The sequence below is a fragment of the Scyliorhinus torazame genome, chromosome 2 (genome assembly GCF_047496885.1).
Source record: "Scyliorhinus torazame isolate Kashiwa2021f chromosome 2, sScyTor2.1, whole genome shotgun sequence".
In the NCBI taxonomy this organism is placed as follows: Eukaryota; Metazoa; Chordata; class Chondrichthyes; order Carcharhiniformes; family Scyliorhinidae; genus Scyliorhinus; species Scyliorhinus torazame.
In genome coordinates, this window is record NC_092708.1 from 322,547,681 (window position 1) to 322,565,502 (window position 17,822).

At 48.6% G+C, this 17,822-nt stretch overlaps 1 protein-coding gene and 1 pseudogene across 1 annotated transcript in view; one reads left to right on the plus strand and one right to left on the minus strand.

The window, feature by feature from the left end:
• cdkn3 (cyclin dependent kinase inhibitor 3) overlaps window positions 1-17,822 on the minus strand; it is a 147,848-nt gene that overhangs the window by 102,228 nt on the left and 27,798 nt on the right. The window lies entirely within an intron of this gene.
• On the plus strand, window positions 8,568-8,810 carry LOC140407894 (cytochrome b-c1 complex subunit 6, mitochondrial pseudogene; annotated as a pseudogene).

Sequence of the window (17,822 nt, forward strand, 5' to 3'; positions counted from 1 at the left end):
GCTGCTGGCTTCGTTTTCACCGCCAACCAGCTGTCTAGCCCACTGAGCTAAACCAGGCCCCAATAACACCATCTATGTTGCTTGAGAAGGCCAAGGCTAAGGCAGGATCAGCGATTACTCCTCACGATCTCGCAAGGATTCCAACAAATGAAGCACCATCACCTCCACCACACCATCACTCCGACGCCTAGGCAATCCACGGTCTAGGCGCAGGCTTGGGGAGGGGGGGGTGGGATGACACAATCTGCTCAGCCACCTCCAGATCTTCACGACCAGCGTTAGGATAGGATAATATAGGACCAGTGGTTGGTGCGGCCAACCGCCCCTGGCCTTGAAGCCCGGATACCCTGATGCACCCAGTCTCCAAATCAAGAATCCTAAAACATGGCAGCCAATTTTCAAACTCAATTGGGAACCCGCCCCCCCCCCCCCCACCCCAGCCCACTCTGACCATCATTAACAAACAAGGATTTTTACAATTTATCGTAGCTCCTCTTCACAAAACATCAATCAGAATGCTCCAGGGGCGGCACGGTGGCACCGAGGACCTGGGTTCGGTCCCGGGTCACTGTCCATGTGGAGTTTGCGCATTCTCCCAGTGTCTGCGTGGGTCTCGCCCACAACCCAATGATGTGCAGAATTATCCGGCCATTGGGATTCGCTTTTCCCGTTGGCAGTTCACCCTGTCCACGGGTTTCCCAGTGGCAAGGTGTAGCTTCAATGGGAAATTCCATTGACAAGCGGCGGGAAGGGAGTATCCCGCTGCCAGCGAATGGCGCGCCACCAAGAAACACGCGGCTGGGGGACCGGTGATTCTTGCCCCCGCTATCTGAGAGTAAATGGGAATGGTGGTTTTTAGTCAGAAGTTGTTGAACTTAGTGTTAAAGACAGAAGGTCATTGAGTGTCCATTGGAAAGATGGGGTGATCTTCCTCAAGCTTCCATTGAGCTTTATTGGAATCTTTGATAGCTTAACAGAACTTGAGACACAAATAGGGGAGCTGTGTTCTTCATGTATGTAACCCTAAGATCCCACACTACTGATAAATTTTAATAGGGTGGGATTCTCCGAAACGGCGGCTAAGTGTTGACACCGGCGTAAACCCCGGAGCGTTTCACGCCGGCGTCAATGAGCACCTTGGCCCAGCGATTCACTTAACTGAAAGGGACCAGCGGCGGCAGCCCCACGCAACATGGCCGATCCACACAGCAAGCCGGCCCCAACATTAGAGGCCCCCCCCCCAGATTGCGCGCGCCCACCTTTCGGTGGTTCCCGATCGGAACCCTGGCCGTCCTGGAGGACCCCCCCGGTGACGGAACCCCCGCCCCCCAGAAGGGCGGCTGTGGCAGCTGCCACTCTGAATGCACGCCGGGTGGAACCATGTTAGAACCACGCCGGCGTTAACTCAGCCAGCTGCCGGCGGAGAATCGTCGCGGGGGCCTCTTTCAATGGTCCCCAACCGGCGGCTCTTCCACCGCGCTCGCGCGACGATTTTCCGGCCTGTGGAGAATCGCGGGAAGGCGTTGGATCCAATCACGGGTCTGACGCCTTTTTCTCTGCTCCCGCGCTGAGCACGATTTCGGCAGGGAGGCTCGGAGAATCCCGGCCATAATGTCTCAGCAATCAAACTAAACAGGCTAATCTCCACCACTGTCCCTCAGTCTACACATGTTAACATTCCAATTAAACTGCTCCAACTGCCAAACACATTTTTGATTTATTTAATTTTTTGAATGATGGTATAGATAAAAGCAAATAAAAATCTATCCAGGGCAAACATTTTTCATCAAACAAACTAAAAATCAAAAACAATGGACATCGGGAAGGGGGCAGTGGTTTGGACGAAGTGGAACCTTTTTTCTTAGTGCTGCCACAGTTTAGAATTATCTTGTAAATTTCTGTCATTCTATTGTAGAAAGAAAGACTTGCAGTCAACGCCTTTCCTGACTTCGAGATGCTGTAAAGCACTTCACAGTCAATGAATCACTTTTTAAATGTTGTCATTGTTGTAGTGTAGGAAACACAACATCTGACTTGTGAATAGCAAGATCCCATAAACTGCAACGTGATAATGGCTGGATAATCGCTTTTCATCACATTAGTTGAGGCATAAATATTGGCCAGGCTACCTACTCTTCTCTGAAATAATGCCGAGGGACTGATGATCTGATGTTCACCCAAAATGCAGCACCTCTGAAAGTGCAGCACTCCCTTGGTACTGCAATGGAATGTCAGCCTAGATTTTGTGCTCAAGTAGCTGGAGTGGGTCGTGAACCTATGACCTTTGGGCGCAGAGCTGAGAATACTACCACTGAGCCAAGGCAGGCACCGTAAGGTGATAACATTGTGTAGATAACGATGTGCATCACGTTGCCAATGAAGAAATGACATTTCCTTCGAGATACCGCTGGCGGAAGCCATTTTTAACTTGCCCCATCTATCTAAAATCATGTCACATTAAACACAGAAATGTTGTTAGATTTTCACTGGTATTTTTGACAGATTTTCCTGCTCCTTTTTTATGATCCTGTTTAATGTAAAGTGATAAGAGCAAATAGTTTAAGATATTTGTGCTTGCTACAGACCCCGTTTATCTGAATATTATTCCCCTGGATCTTCAAAGATTTGTAGCTGTGTACTGCTGGAGTTGCACCACAAGATGGAGCCAACACTCTTTAATTCGGACAAGTGGAGGGGGCAATACTGATCTAATCAACAAACAATTTTGAAACTTGAGCGCGATCTCTAGGTTGGGAAGAGTAAGTAGGAAATCAAAATAAATGGTTACAGTCAGCGGCATAGCGTAACATTTCAGTTTTAAGCCACTGATGCTCAAGCCATTATAGGTTTACCTGGTTACACCACTCACTTTGCATCTTTTTCATTTGTACTCAACAAATTAACTTGGTGGACTAGTAAAATATTGAAATGAACTTCTTGTCATCAGTCCCCTAACAATTAATATAAAGAAAAATTGATAGATCCATGTGGTAATTTAGAGCATAAAGGGTAAATGGGAGTGATCACCAAAAACAATTCTTTAAAAAATTTTTTTTAAAAATTCTCCTTTTTCACATTTTCTCCCACATTTACACCCATCAACAATAAACAATAATCAGCAAGATATGTCAGTCCCCATAATAACAACGATCCCATCCGCCCACCAACCCCCAAACATCAGCCCGCATGTTTACATAAACAAATGACAAAAAGGAATCAGGGATTACCCGTAGTCACCCTTAATCTACACAGCCCCCTCCCCCCCACTCCCACCCCCACCCACCCCCCCAAATAATGTTTGATGTTATCCAGTTTTTGAAAGTGCATAATAAATAGTGCCCATGACTTGTTCCAAAAACAATTCTAATTGCAAGGGTCCTCCCTGTGAATTCCCTTATTTCCCCATTCTCTATTTTTGATGATATCATTTTTGATCCATGGATGTTTAATGGACATGTATCTTTAAGACAAGCAGCAGAGAGAAGGATGAATTCACGAATTTGCGACATAGCATATGGTGCTGCTAACTTTGGACAACATAACTCAGACTTTGTGGCACCTGAAAGACAGGGTGAGACTCAGTTTGATTGGTTGGCTGACGGCCACTGAGTTGGCCAAAAGGCTGTATTCTGCCCGGTAACAGGTGGTGATTGGATTCTGCCTGAGTGGGATGATTTCCAGAGACTTCAGGAAAGCAGAGTTGAGACCTGGACTAACAGAGACAAGGTCTTGCTCCCTCTCTTCACTCCCTCTCTCCTCAGAAAGGCTGTGAGTTGATGTATTTCTGAACCTGCAGAGACCTGAATAAATCTACAGAGAAAATCATTATAGATTGGAAAACTAAATCTCGACGTGAAAGCTTGGTTTGAAGGAGGGTGTGCTGGAAACAATCATCTGAAACAAGGACTCTTATCTTTTGACTTTCACCCATATTATTTTCACCCCTCTCTACCCCTCTGTGTTTGCTTGTCTTGTGTGTGTATGTAGAGGGCGAGGGTAAGTTACCATGGGGATTTAGCAATTAGTTGATTAGTTGATGGATAACCATTTGTATTTGCTGCATATTTCATTATCGTTCTTGCTGTAAATAAAATGTAATTGTGTTTGAATTTACAAACCTGGTGACTGTAATTATTGGGCAGCTAAAGGCCAAAGACTTTGGGTATTTTTTTGAATAATTATTTGTTAATTCAATAGTGTTGCGACTCCCGGTTAAAGAGGGGCTAGAAATGACCACGCACTAGCCCAGGTTGTCATAACATAATTTGGGGATTCGGTTCCGTGATCTTTGAAATAGTAAACGGCAGAGTTTGGGTTACAGTATATATTAAAAAGATACACCAGGTTTGAAATAAAATAACTGGATGGCTCTGGAAGCTGCCACGACTTTGCTTCAGATGGACGACTTGGCTTTGGTTGATTTAAAAGGGCTTCGAAAAGACAAGGTCGTTGAATTGGCGGGTGAATTAAAAATAGAGGTACCAGCTAAAACTAGGAAGGCAGAGATAACTGATGTGATTGCTCAGTATTTAAATTTGAAAGAAATGCCATAAACACAGCCAGGGTAATAGCAACAATCAGTAGAATTAGCTAAAATCCAGTTACAAACGAAACAATTAGAGATGCAGCAAAAAAGAAAAAGAAATGGAGATGGAAATGAGGAGGTTGGAATTAGAGAGAGAAGAAAAAGCAATAAAGAGAGAGGAAAACGCAAAAGAGAGAGAGAGTTCCAACTTAACACACTGGAAATGAAAAGGGAGTTGCCAGGAACTTGAGGGGAGTTTAATCCCTCAAGTGGTGATATGTTTAAATTTACACAGGCCCTCCCAGAATTCAAAGAGTAGGAGGTGAAAAGAGCGCATTACCCATGCAAGTAACTTGACAGTGTGGGCACAGGAAGTCAGAGGTGGTGTCGAAGAATTATAACAAGGTAAAAAAGGCTATTCTGCGTGCATTTGAATTGGTTCCTGAAGCATATCGGCAAAAGTGAAATTCGGGACAGACGTATGCCGAATTCGTAAATGTTAAGCAATGAGTAAGTGTTTCCAGAGCCAAACCCTGCTGTGGCAGGGCTGTATAATCCCGCCCGAAGACATTAATATAGATCAAGAAAGGCAGTGGTCCTTGTACCACTCCTTGTGAACAGTAGGGGCAGCACGGGAGCACGGTGGTTAGCACTGTTGCTTCACAGCACCAGAGACCCGCGTTCGATTCCCTGCTTGGGTCACTGTCTGTGCGGAGTCTACACGTTCTCCCCGTGTCTGTGTCGGTTTCCTCCAGGTGCTCCGGTTTCCTCCCACAGTCCAAAGATATGTGGGTTAGGTGGATTGGCCATGCTAAATTGCCCCATTGTGTCCAAAGGTTAGGTGGGGTTACGGGGATAGGGTGGCGGTGTGGGCCTAGGCAGGGTGCTCTTTCAGGGGCCGGTGTACACTCGATGGGCCGAATGGCCTTCTTCTGCACTGTAAATGCTATGATTCTATGATTTAAATCACTGCATAGGTTCTCCAGTCCAAAAACACATCTCTTTCCCACTATTTTCTTTGCTGTCACTGAGCCCTGTATCTGTGCTGCAGCTATCCCTTTTAATCTGTGGACTTCAGTTTTTCTCAGAGGTCTGTTATGTGGCACTTTATCAAACAGCTTTTGAAAGTCCATATAAACAGCATTACCCTGATCAATGTCCTCCGTAACGTCTCGGAAAAGCTCGAAGTTAGTTAAGCATAATTTGATTTTAACAAATCTATGCCAGCTTCCCTTACTCCATTTATATTTGTCCAAGAGACTGAAGATTCTCCTGAAACAGAGACAATTGTTTGTTTACAGTTTTGTGTGCCAATCTTAGATTCCAATTTACCCGGGACACATCTGTTCTCAACCCGCTACCCACTGTGCCACCGTACTGCCCTGCCTCCCCCACCCTTACCATGACTGTCGCGCCTTTTTCAGAGAGCCATCCAGGGAGCCGGTTGTGCTGGAAAACCTTGCTCTGCACACTCACCCCTGGCCATATCAGGAGCCCTAGACCCCAGACCTCTGCCAGGAACATTAGGGAAGACATGCTCAGTTGCCCTCCGCTCATCCACACACTGACCCTTTGGGCGCAAGAGGATCCTCAGTGATTTTTAGTGTTTGACTGTTGGCAGTTGTCTCTATGCTGCTGATGCTCCGAGAGTTCAGGCACACTGGGGCAGCACGGTGGCGCAGTGGGTTAGCACTGCAGCCTCACGGAGCTGAGGTCCCAGGTTCGATCACGGCTCTGGGTCGCTGTCCGTGTGGAGTTTGCACGTTCTCCCCGTGTTTGCGTGGATTTCGCCCCCACAACCCAAAAGATGTGCAGGGTAGGTGGATTGGCCACGCTAAATTGCCCCTTAATTGGAACAAATGAATTGGGTACTCTAAATTTATATTTAAAAAAAGAGTTCAGGCACACTGTTCAGGCTTCAACGTTTGCTGGACATGCAGTGCGCTTGAGAGTTGAGGAGCATGAAGTCTCTCACAACTAACAAGGCTAATTATTAATTTGAAATAGCCTTCAGCTGTGAAGCGAGTGGCTGCTCATAATCAAAGGGAGTGAAATTGAATTTCAGGATAGAAGCTGCAGTAGGGCTCTGTCCTGGGAGAGTTTGGTTGGACGGACAGTCTACAACTGTGGTTACCCCTGTTATGTGTCTCCACAATATTTAAAGATGGCTTGAAGGCCTCACAGATGCAAAATCCCTCATCCCCTGACCTGGAATGCTTCAGCTCCCCTGACAGAGCCCAACAACCGTGAAGGCTTCCCCCGCCCTTGAGCACTGTGGGGCAGCTCCGACGTCCTCGAGCCGCATGAAGGAAAATGGAAATGGCAACTCACCTGCTCATTTCCCCTCAGTAACCATTGTGCCAGCTTCATGTTTTTGTGACGGAATACTAAATGACCCATGTGCAACTTCCCACTGGGGAGACGAGTAATTCCCAGGAAGCCGTTACATTCGATTTCAATCTCATAAATGAGATTGAATTGAATACAAATGAGGTTTAATATATCCTTGCTGTTTTTGGATGTATCCTGCAACTCGTCATCAGGAGCAGGCCGGGTGAATCGCAATTTGGTTTGAGGCTGGTGCGAATCTCGATTTTGCCCTCTCCCGCTATTCAACTGGCAAGTCTCGATCCGTGCCGTGTGCAACGGTTCGCTGAATCGCACCCGATGTTAAATTTCAGCCTGATGGTCTCTCATCAGAGCTGGGAAAAGTTAGAGATTAAAATAGTCTTGGGTTGGATGGAACAAAGACAAAAGGAATGTTTGTAAAAGGTGGAATACAGGAGACCTTGACTGATTAGAACAGTTAGTTTTCTGGGGCCAAAGGGCATGGTTATGGGACAGACCTATCACAGCAGCGCGTGTTAACAATTATAATAAAAGCAACATACAGCACGTGCTGGTAATCCGAAACAAAAACAGAAAATGCTGGATAAACACAGAAGGTCCGGTAGCATCTGGGGAGAGAGGAACAGAGTTAATTTGTTGAGTTTGTGTTACACTTCTTTGGAAGAGTCTGTTACCAATTGTAGTCCCTTGAGATCGCGCGAGATGATGCAATCTGGATCTTGCCCTCACTGGGTGAGATCCAGATTTACAAAGTTAAGTGAGCCATTAGGTTTATTTAAATATCGGCGCTCCTCCCCGAACAGGCGCCGGAATGTGGCGACTAGGGGCTTTTCACAGTAACTTCATTGAAGCCTACTTGTGACAATAAGCGATTTTCATTTTTCAATCCATTTCATTTCATTTTCATATCATTTCAATTCTCCCAAGGCCGGGAATGAACACTCGTGCCTGGGAGAACACGCCATGGCACCGTTTAGCCCTGGTCCACACAAACGTCAACTAGGTGTAACGGCACTTGGGAGGGTCTCCCAAAACATTGGAGGCCCCTGGGTGGCTTGGGTCTGGGCAGGGTGGTAGCCTGGTACTCCCGCTGCCTGATGGGCAGCTTGGTATTGCCAGTTTGGCACTGCCACCAGGACACCCTGACAGTGCCAGGGTGCCAGGCTGGCAATGCCAAGGTGCCCATGTGCCAGTTTGCCCATGCCAGGGATGGGGCCTGGGGTGCCCTGCCCTAATGTGGTGGAGTGAGGTGGGGCTAGAGGACCCCCTAAGTGGTAAGTTGAGCTCGTTAGTGCAGGAAATGAGATTAAAGAAAAAGAGACCAGTTTGATGGCGGGGTCATTCTTGGTGCTACAGGCGCCGAGAAACACCCCACTATGCCCGCCCAAAACGGGACTCTGTTTTTTTTGGGCGTTACATCGCATCCATTATGGGCAAGTTCAGAAATGGTGCAAACATCCACAGGGCCACTGGGCTATCGCATGTACTTCAACAGCAATGTTTCTCCCTTCTTTCAGTCGCTCTGGGAACAGGCATTCATTTTGTAAGTAAGGTTACTAAATTTTTCCAAGGATCGATAGGAACAAATAATCATTAGTTTTTTTACAGTGATAATCTAACCTGTAAATTAAAAATACAGCCCTGACTAAATGAGTGATAGGAGATTGTTCAAAGACAGACTCCTATGGGCGCCATGGGGATAGAGGATGAGCTGATGTTGACCGGAGGACCTGGGGAGGGTGAAGAGGAGGAAGAAAACGCAGTGGATCCCCTAACAAACATCAGAGAGCAATGCGAGCAGATTGAAACCTGTGTGAAACTGCGAGAAACACTGGACACCTGTACAGGGCGAGTGAGTTCTCCATCACAAACCAAAGAAACCTGTACTGAGGAGCTGTTTGACTTTTTGCATGTCCCGGGATCACTGTGTGGCTGAAAATATCTTCAGTAAGTTAAAGGGAAGTCCAGTACTCAAGGAACTCGACTGTATCAGAATTCACACCAGTTGTGGGGAACCCAATTAGTCATTGATTTCTAACTGTGAGAAATGAATCTTTGTGGTCCAATGCACAATGTTTCAGGCATTGCCTTTGTCAAAGGTTTAATATGCAAGGGAATACATGATAAATGGCAGGACCCTTTAAGCATTGAGGATCAGAGGAACCTTGGTGTCCGTGCATGTACACTGGATTCTTAAGGCATCAGAGCAGTAGATACAGTTGTTAAGAAGGTATACGGTACACTTGCCTTTATTAGCCTTCAGAACAGTGACCACGACACCACACAACCCTGCCATGGCAATCTCTGCAAGACGTGCCAGATCATCGCCATGGATACCACCATTATACGTGAGAATACCACCCACCAGGTACGCAGTACATACTCGTGCGACTTGGCCAACGTTGTCTACCTCATACGCTGCAGGAAAGGATGTCCCGAAGCATGGTACATTGGCGAGACCATGCAGACGCTGCGACAACGAATGAACGGACATCGCGCGACAATCACCAGGCAGGAATGTTCCCTTCCAGTCGGGGAACACTTCAGCAGTCAAGGGCATTCAGCCTCTGATCTCCGGGTAAGCGTTCTCCAAGGCGGTCTTCAGGACGCACGACAACGCAGAATCGCCGAGCAGAAGCTTATAGCCAAGTTCCGCACACATGAGTGCGGCCTCAACCGGGACCTGGGATTCATGTCGCATTACATTCATCCCCCACCATCTGGCCTGTGAAATCCTACCAACTGTCCTGGCTTGACACAATTCACACCTCATTAACCTGGGGTTACCCCATCTCTGGATCTGTAAAGATTTAATCACCTGCTAATGCTCGCATTCCAAGCATTGTCTGGCATCTTTGAATCTGTCTATATATATGTTTCTGGAACATACCTTGTCATTCACCTGAGGAAGGAGCAGCGCTCCGAAAGCTAGTGACATCGAAACAAACCTGTTGGACTTTAACCTGGTGTTGTAAGACTTCTTACTGTACTTTATTAGCCGAGGCATAGAGTTTAAAAAATATATTTTTATTCTCCTCCTTTTTCACATTTTCTCCCGCATTTACACCCATCAACAATAAACAATAATCAGCAACAGATATGCCAATCCCCATAACAGTAACAACGATCCCATACTCCCACCAAACCCCAAACATCAGCCCGCATGTTTACATAAACAAATGACAAAAAGGAATCAGGGATTACCCAGAGTCACCCTTAATCTACACAGCCCCCCCCCCAACTAATGTTCGATGTTATCCAGTTCTTGAAAGTGCATAATAAATAATGCCCATGACTTGTAGAACCCCTCCGAGCTTCCCCTCAGTTCGAACTTAACCTTCTCAAGGGTCAAGTATTCCAACAGGTCCCCCCGCCACGCTAGGGCACTGGGTGGAGAGGCTGCTCGCCATCCCAGCAGGATCCGCCTTCGGGCGATCAACGAGACGAAGGCTATGATATCTGCCTCCGCTCCCGTTTCCAACCCTGGCTGGTCTGTCACCCCGAAAATGGCCTCCTGGGGACCCGGGTCCAGTTTCACGCGCACCACCTTGGAAATTACCCTAAACACCTCCTTCCAGTACTCCACTAGCTTTGGACAGGACCAAAACATATGAACGTGATTAGTGCCCTACCCCGCCCCCCCCCCCCCCCCAACGCTCACACACATCCTCTACTCCTTCAAAAAATCGGCTCATCCTCGCCCTCGTGAGGTGCCCCTTCTCCAATCCCCTTGTCGTCAACACCTCCTCCAGCAATGTGGAGGCTGGTTCCTCTGGGAAGCTCTGTATCTCTTTCCTGGCAAAATCCCGAACCTGCATGTACCTAAACACTTCTCCCTGCTCTAGCCCATACTTCGTTTCCAGCTCCCTCAATCCTGCAAACCGACCCCGAAGAAACAAATCTTTTAGCGTCTTAATCCCCTTCTCTTCCCATTTCTGAAAACTTCCATCCCACCTCCCTGGCTCAAATCTGTGGTTCCCCCGAATCAGCATTTCCCTTGACCCTAAACCCAATCCGAAGTGTTGGCGTAACTGCCTCCAGATTTTCAATGAAGCGATTATTACTGGACTCCCTGAATATTTCCCTGGAGCTATCGGGAGCGGCGCAGTTGCTAGTGCCTTCAGCCCCGACCCCCTGCACAAACTCGCCTCCATTCAGACCCACTGAGAATCAACCCCTCTGACCCAGCTCCGCACTTTCTCCACATTCGCCGCCCAGTAGTACAACAAGTTTGGGAGACCCAAACCCCCTGCCTGCGTTCCCCTCTGCAGCAGCACCTTTCTCACTCTGGCCACCTTCCCTCCCCATATGAATGAGGTAATCCTTCCCTCAATCTCCCTGAAAAAAGACTTTGGCAGGAAAATCGGTAGGCATTGAAAAATAAACAGGAATCGTGGCAACACATTCATTTTAACCGCCTGTACCCGACCTGCCAGTGACAGAGGAAGGCCATCCCACCTTGCCAGATTGGCTTTCACTCTCCCCACCAAACTAGTGATGTTGTACCTGCGAAGCCTCCCCCACACCCGGGCAACCTGCACCCCCAGATACCTAAAATGAGTCCCTGCTCTACGGAATGGCAGCCCCCCTCTCCCCTGCCCCCATCCCCGGCCGAGACACCACAAAATACTCACTCTTGTCTAGGTTCAGCTTGTACCCCGAGAAAGACCCAAATACCCGCAGTAGCTCCAATATTCCTCCTATCGACGCACTCGGTTCCGACACATACAGCAGCAAGTCGTCGGCATATAAGGACACCCTATGCTCTATCCCCCCCCCGCACTATTCCTTTCCATGCTCCCGAACTTCTCAAGGCGATGGCCAAACAGCAGGGGGGACATAGGACATCCCTGTCTCGTCTCACGGTGGAGAGAAAAGTATCTCGAGCTGATGTTATTTGTGCGGACACTCGCCTTCGGTTCCTTATATAATAGCTTTACCCAGTTCACAAACCTAGGTCCAATCCCAAACCGCTCCAGCACTGCCATCAGGTACCCCCATTCTACCCGATCAAACGCCTTCTCGGCGTCCAATGCCACAACTACCTCTGTTTCCTTCCCTTCCTCCGGTGCCATAACAACGTTCAAAACCCTCCTAATGTTCGAAAACAGCTGCCTCCCTTTCACGAACCCCGTCTGCTCCTCCCCTATCACCTTTGGAAGGCACTCCTCCAGCCTACCCTCCAGTACCTTCGCCAACACTTTTGCGTCCACATTCAGAAGTGATATGGGCCGATACGACCCACACTCCGTCGGATCCTTATATTTTTTTAGCAACAGTGAAATCGATGCCTGCCCCAAGGTTTGCAGCAACACCCCCTTCCCTATCGCCTCCTCAAACATCCCCACCATCAGGGGTGCCAACCTGTCCTTAAATTTTTTATAATATTCCACCGGAAACCCATCCGGCCCTGCCACCTTCCCCGTCTGCATCCTCCCAATCGCATCCTTTGTCTCCTGCTCCATTATTGCTGCTTCTAATGTGGCCCTGTCCCCCTCCCCTAGCCTCGGGTACTTCAACCCATCTAGAAATTCCTGCATCTCATGGTCTCCCTCGGGTGGCTCTGACTTGTACAACCTCTCATAAAACTCCTCAAAAACCTTGTTAATCAGCACTGGGGCCACCACCAACTACCCTGCCCTATCCTTCACCTGAAGAATTTCCCTTGCCGCTGCCTCACTCCGGAGCTGACCTGCTAACATACATAAACTGCACCCCTTGCTCGTCTCAGTTGGCGCACCGCCTTCCTGGTGGACAGTCGGTCGAAGCTCGCCTGTAGTTCCTTCCTCTTTTCCAGCTTCGCCGGGCCCCATCCTCTGCATACCTCCTATCTACCTCCAACATCTCATCTATTACCCTCTGCCACTCCAACCTCTCCTCTTTGTCCACCCTGACCTTAAACAAAATTACCTCACCTCTCACCACCGCCTTTAGAGCCTCCCAGACGACTGCCTTCGACACCTCACCCGTACAATTGAAACCTACATATTCCTTAATTACCTTTTCAATTTTCTCACAGAATACTTGGTTCCCCAAAAGCCCCATATCCAGTTTCCACCCCGGTCTCTGCGCTGCCCCCTTCTCCAGCACCATATCCACCCAATGTGGAGCGTGATCTGACACTACATTTGCAGAGTATTCCGACCCCTTGAGTCCAGCCAGCAAAGCCTTCCCCACCACAAAAAAGTCGATCCGCGAGTATACCTTATGGACCGCTGAGAAAAACGAGTACTCCCGTTCCCTTGGGTGCAGGCACCTCCAAGGCTCCACCCCTCCCATTTCCACCATTAGCCCAGCCAGCGCCTTCGCCCCCCCCTGATGGGACCAGCGAGCACGGCCGTGATCTGTCCAACCTTGGCTCCTGCACCAAGTTCTAGTCCCCCCCCACAATCAGCTCATGCGTGTCCAAGTCGGGAATAGCCCCAAACACCTTCCTCGCGAATCCCACATCGTCCCAATTGGGACCGTATACACTTAACAGGGCCACTAATCTCCCCTCCAGTGCCCCTGTCACAATCACATATCTACCCCCTGATCTGCCACCACCTTCTCCATCTGGAAGCGTACCCTGCTACCCCTCGAGCCCTTCCATCAAATCCGGAGTGAAATACTTGGCTAACCCAGCCCTTTTTAAGTCTCACCTGGTCCTTCACCCTCAGCATTCTCCTGCAGCATTGCTACATCGGCTGTCAAACTTTTAAGATGTGCAAGCACCCTTGACCTCTTGACCGGACCTCCTAACTCTCTCACGTTCCACGTGACTATCCTTACTGGGGGTCTCTCACCCCCCCCACCTTTCTTATCCACCATCACCATACCACCGGGCCCTGCCCCATAAGCCTGACCCGCCTCTGTCCATTGTTAACATTGAACCCCTTCCCCCCCCTCCCAAGAACCCCCTCTACAAAAACATCCCCCAACATCCATCCCTCCACCCCCTCTTGCTCGTCTCGTAGGCCCATTGAAGCCTGCTATCCAGGCTCCAACGTCCGCAGCCCTCCTCTCACCTCACCCCCGTTCACTAACTGACTTTAGTTAGCTAGCACGGGTGGCTCCCCCCGCCAAGACCTCTCACCCCATTCCGCCCAGTCCCAGAGAAAGAAACACCAAAACAAACCCAACAATCCAACCCCTACAATTCACTAACATAACATTTAACCATCGCAACACAGAACGCCATTAACTTGAACTCTGTATCAATGCAAAGAGAAGTAAATTTCAATACAAATCAGTAAAAAGAAAGTTGTAACATTTGTACATTTTCCAGCCGCTCAAACACAGTCCACAGTCTCTCTTCCAGTTCCGCTCTTCACGTCTGTCCCAAGCCTTCTGCCCTCACGAACGCCTCAGCCGCCTCCGCTGTCTCAAAATAAAAGTATTTGGCGTTATATGTTACTCTCAACTTCGCCGGGTACACCACACCAAATCGCACCCCCTTCTTGTACAAAGCCGCCTTCACTCGCCCAAACGGCGCTCGTCTTTTTGCCAACTCCACCGTCCAGTCCTGGTAGATCCGAACCGCAGTACCATCCCACAGCACCTCACGCTCCTGCTTCGCCCAGCTTAATACTTTCTCCTTCATGCAAAACTTATGGAAGCAGATAATTACTGCCCTTGGCGGCTCGTTCACTTTGGGCTTTGGCCTTAATGACTGATGAGCTCGGTCTAGCTCGTACAGGGTGGGGTTCTCACCCTCCCCCATCAGCTCCGCCAACTTCTTAGCGAAGTATTGCATTGGCCTTGGGCCCTCTGTCCCTTCGGGCAAGCCCACAATTCTCAAATTGTGCCGCCTTGAGCGGTTTTGCAAGTCTTCCAGCTTTGCTCGGAGTCCTCTGTTAACCTCCACCACCCTCCGCAGCTCGTCCCCCATCGAGGTGACCTGGTCGCTGTGTCGTGTCACGGCGTCCTCCACCTCCTTCATCTTCTCGCCCTGCTCTCTCACCTCGGCCGATGCCTTTGTCACCGCCACCCTGATCGGGCCGATTGCCTCCTCCAACAATGATCTCAACACGACCGCCATCTCTTTCCTCAGGATCTCCATGTGCCTCAGCAAACGTTTTCCCAGCTCCACCGCCATCACCTCGGTCATCTTCTCCACCATAAGTAGTGCGGCCCCGCCTTGCAGTTCGGCTTCCGCCATCCTGTCAACACTTTTGCTCATCTTCTCCTTCGGCGGCGAACCCGGGTTTCCTCCTTTTTTCGACGCTGCTCTTCGCATCCATTAGCAGCTTATTGTTTTTTATCTTCTTTCCTTTCTCCTCTCTCCCCCTTCACCCTCCTGCCCTTCATCAATCTGACTTATTCTTTTTTTGAAAAAAAAGAGAGAGAAAAAAAAAACTTTCACCAAACTTCCTTAAACCTTCTTTCTTTCTCCTCTGCATTCACCCAGAGCTCCCCTGGGACCAGGCTTCAACCTTCTTTCTTCTTCCTAGGTGAGAGCCATCCGACGTGGAGCACCCTCCCTACATAGTGCCCTGGCCTTGGGCCTGCCACCTCAGCCTCCTCATAGCTCCGCCCCCGCGGCTCTAACCTGCCGCGCCGGGCCCAGCGCCTCAGCCCCCGCCGCCTGACACCCGCGCAGGGTTCTTCGCTGGTTTTTAAACCGGCCTCGCTGGCTGCTTGTGACGGCCCCCAAGGCCGACTATAGTCGGGGAGTGCGTGAGGACTCGGGGATTTCCCAGAAATCGCCTTGAACCGCGGCCACCGGCGGGAGCTCTTATTGTTGCGGCCACCCTGCTCGCCCACGCCACCGGAAGTCCTCCGAGGCATAGAGTTTAAGAGCAGGGAGGTGATGCTGGAACTGTCTAAAACGTTGGATAGGCCGCAGCTAGAGTATTGTGTGCAGTTCTGGAATCCACAGTATTGGAGGGATGGGATAGCACTGGAAAGGGTGCAGAGGAGATTTACCAGGATGTCGCCTGGGCTGGAGTATTTTAGCTATGAAGACAGATTGGATGGACTTGGATTGCTTTCCTTGGAGCAGAGGAGGCTGAGGGCGGGCATGATTGAAATTAAACTTTTCCCCTTGGTGGAGGAATCAATGACCAGGGGGCATGGTTTTAAGGTAAGGGGCAGGAGGTTTAAAGGGGATGTGAGGAAAAACATTTTACCCAGAGGGTGGTGGGAGTTTGGAGTTCACTGCCTGAAAGGGTGGTGGAGGCAGTAACCCTCAAAACATTTAAGAACTATTCAGATGTACACTTGCAATCCCAAGGCAGACAGAATTATGGGCCAAGTGCTGGGAAATGGGATTAGAATAGTTAGGTTGTTTTTTATGACGGGCGCAGACACGGTGGGCTGAAGGGTCTTTTCTGCACTGTATAGAGTCATAGAATCTATGACTCTATGAGTCACAGTGTTTATTTTATTGAAGAGAATATCCCAATTGAACTAGTAAAAGAAAGGGAAAGACTAAAGTCATTTTTCAAGCACATATTTTGTTTTGTTCTCTTTACCAAAGGCTATATGTATTGGTTAATGGATAAGTTCTATTTAAAATAGGTTTGTAGATCAATACCAGTTGCAATATTTGTGGATTATTTTTAGTAGAGCCTGAAGTGGCTCACAATTAGGGAGATTCAGTTTAGTGTTCGTAATTGCGGAAAATTTGCATCTTAAATAAATAATTTTCCTGCTCTGCAGTATTTGCTGGTACTTTAAAGGGAATTAAGTTTATTTGATTTTTTTTGTTAAGTCACAATCATAGAATCACAATGGTTACAGCATGGTAACTCACCTTGTTGTACTTCCCCAGTCCTTTTCCCAAAGCCCCTCAAATTGTTTCTCTCTCCAATCTCCCTTTTGAATAACCCACAATTGAATCTGCCTCCACCATACTCTCGGGCAGTGCCTTCCTCACCCTAACCACCCGCTGTGTAAAAAGGTTCTTCCTCATGCCGCCATTGTTTCTTTTGCCAATCATAGGGAGTTACTGTACTTCCTGGCTCCAAACACGACTTAGTTTAATCAAGGTCAGGAGTTCCAAAATTAATTGGTGGGCCTGATCTGACATCCTGGTATCTTCAGCAAAAGCTATTTGGGCACATTGGGGTAGATATTAGTAGCATTTTGCACTAATCTACAATGGTGGCATGGCCACTGCCATGTCAGACCTCAATGTTGTTAGGTGTCACTGGTTGAAACCAGTGCTGGATCAATTTCAATGTACAAAGAAATTGACTGCAAAATACATGCAAATCTAGTTGGAGCATGGGCTGTGCAAGGCCCACCCAGTTCTTCCAGTTCTACAGAGAGCTAAAAAAAATAGTAGGGGAAAATATATTTTGCTTCCCCTTCTGTGGAAGAAGCAATAGTGCTCCTTGTAACCCAGGACTGCTTTGGATTGCTGTTGGCCATATTTTAACCCCCCCCCCCCGCATCTCCTCCAAGTATTTGAGCTCAGCACAGGTCTCTGTCTCCTATAATTCCCCTTTTACCCATCAATGGCAACAATCTTTCCTTATATGCCCATAGTAAGGTCACCACGTTTCACTTATGTCCACTCCAACTGGTTACAGCTCCCTTGACACTGCTCCTAGTCACTGTTTGCTGCTCCCAGGAAATATGCTCACCCAATCCATTCCCCTCTACCCTCCCACCCAATTGCTCCTTACCCCCAGTCCCTCCTCTCTATATCTCCCCTCATATAAGTCCCAGTCGCCCAGCTCTTTGCATGGCCTGCCTCTCTCCCACAATCCCTATATTTCTCACTCTGACTTCCTCAAACCATTTCCTGTTCCCGAAATGCTAGTCAATTTCTCTCCTGGCTCTCCCAAATCCCAATCTTCAGACTGACCCTCAAACATTCCAGCCTCCACTACCCCAGTCTATCTTCCACCCCTCCTCTCAAGTCCCAAATCTCAGTCTACACACCTCCCCTGAGCACCATTTCCTGTCCTGTGGTCAGCCAGACGTCATTGCACCTCTTCATGTTATATCTCTATCTCCT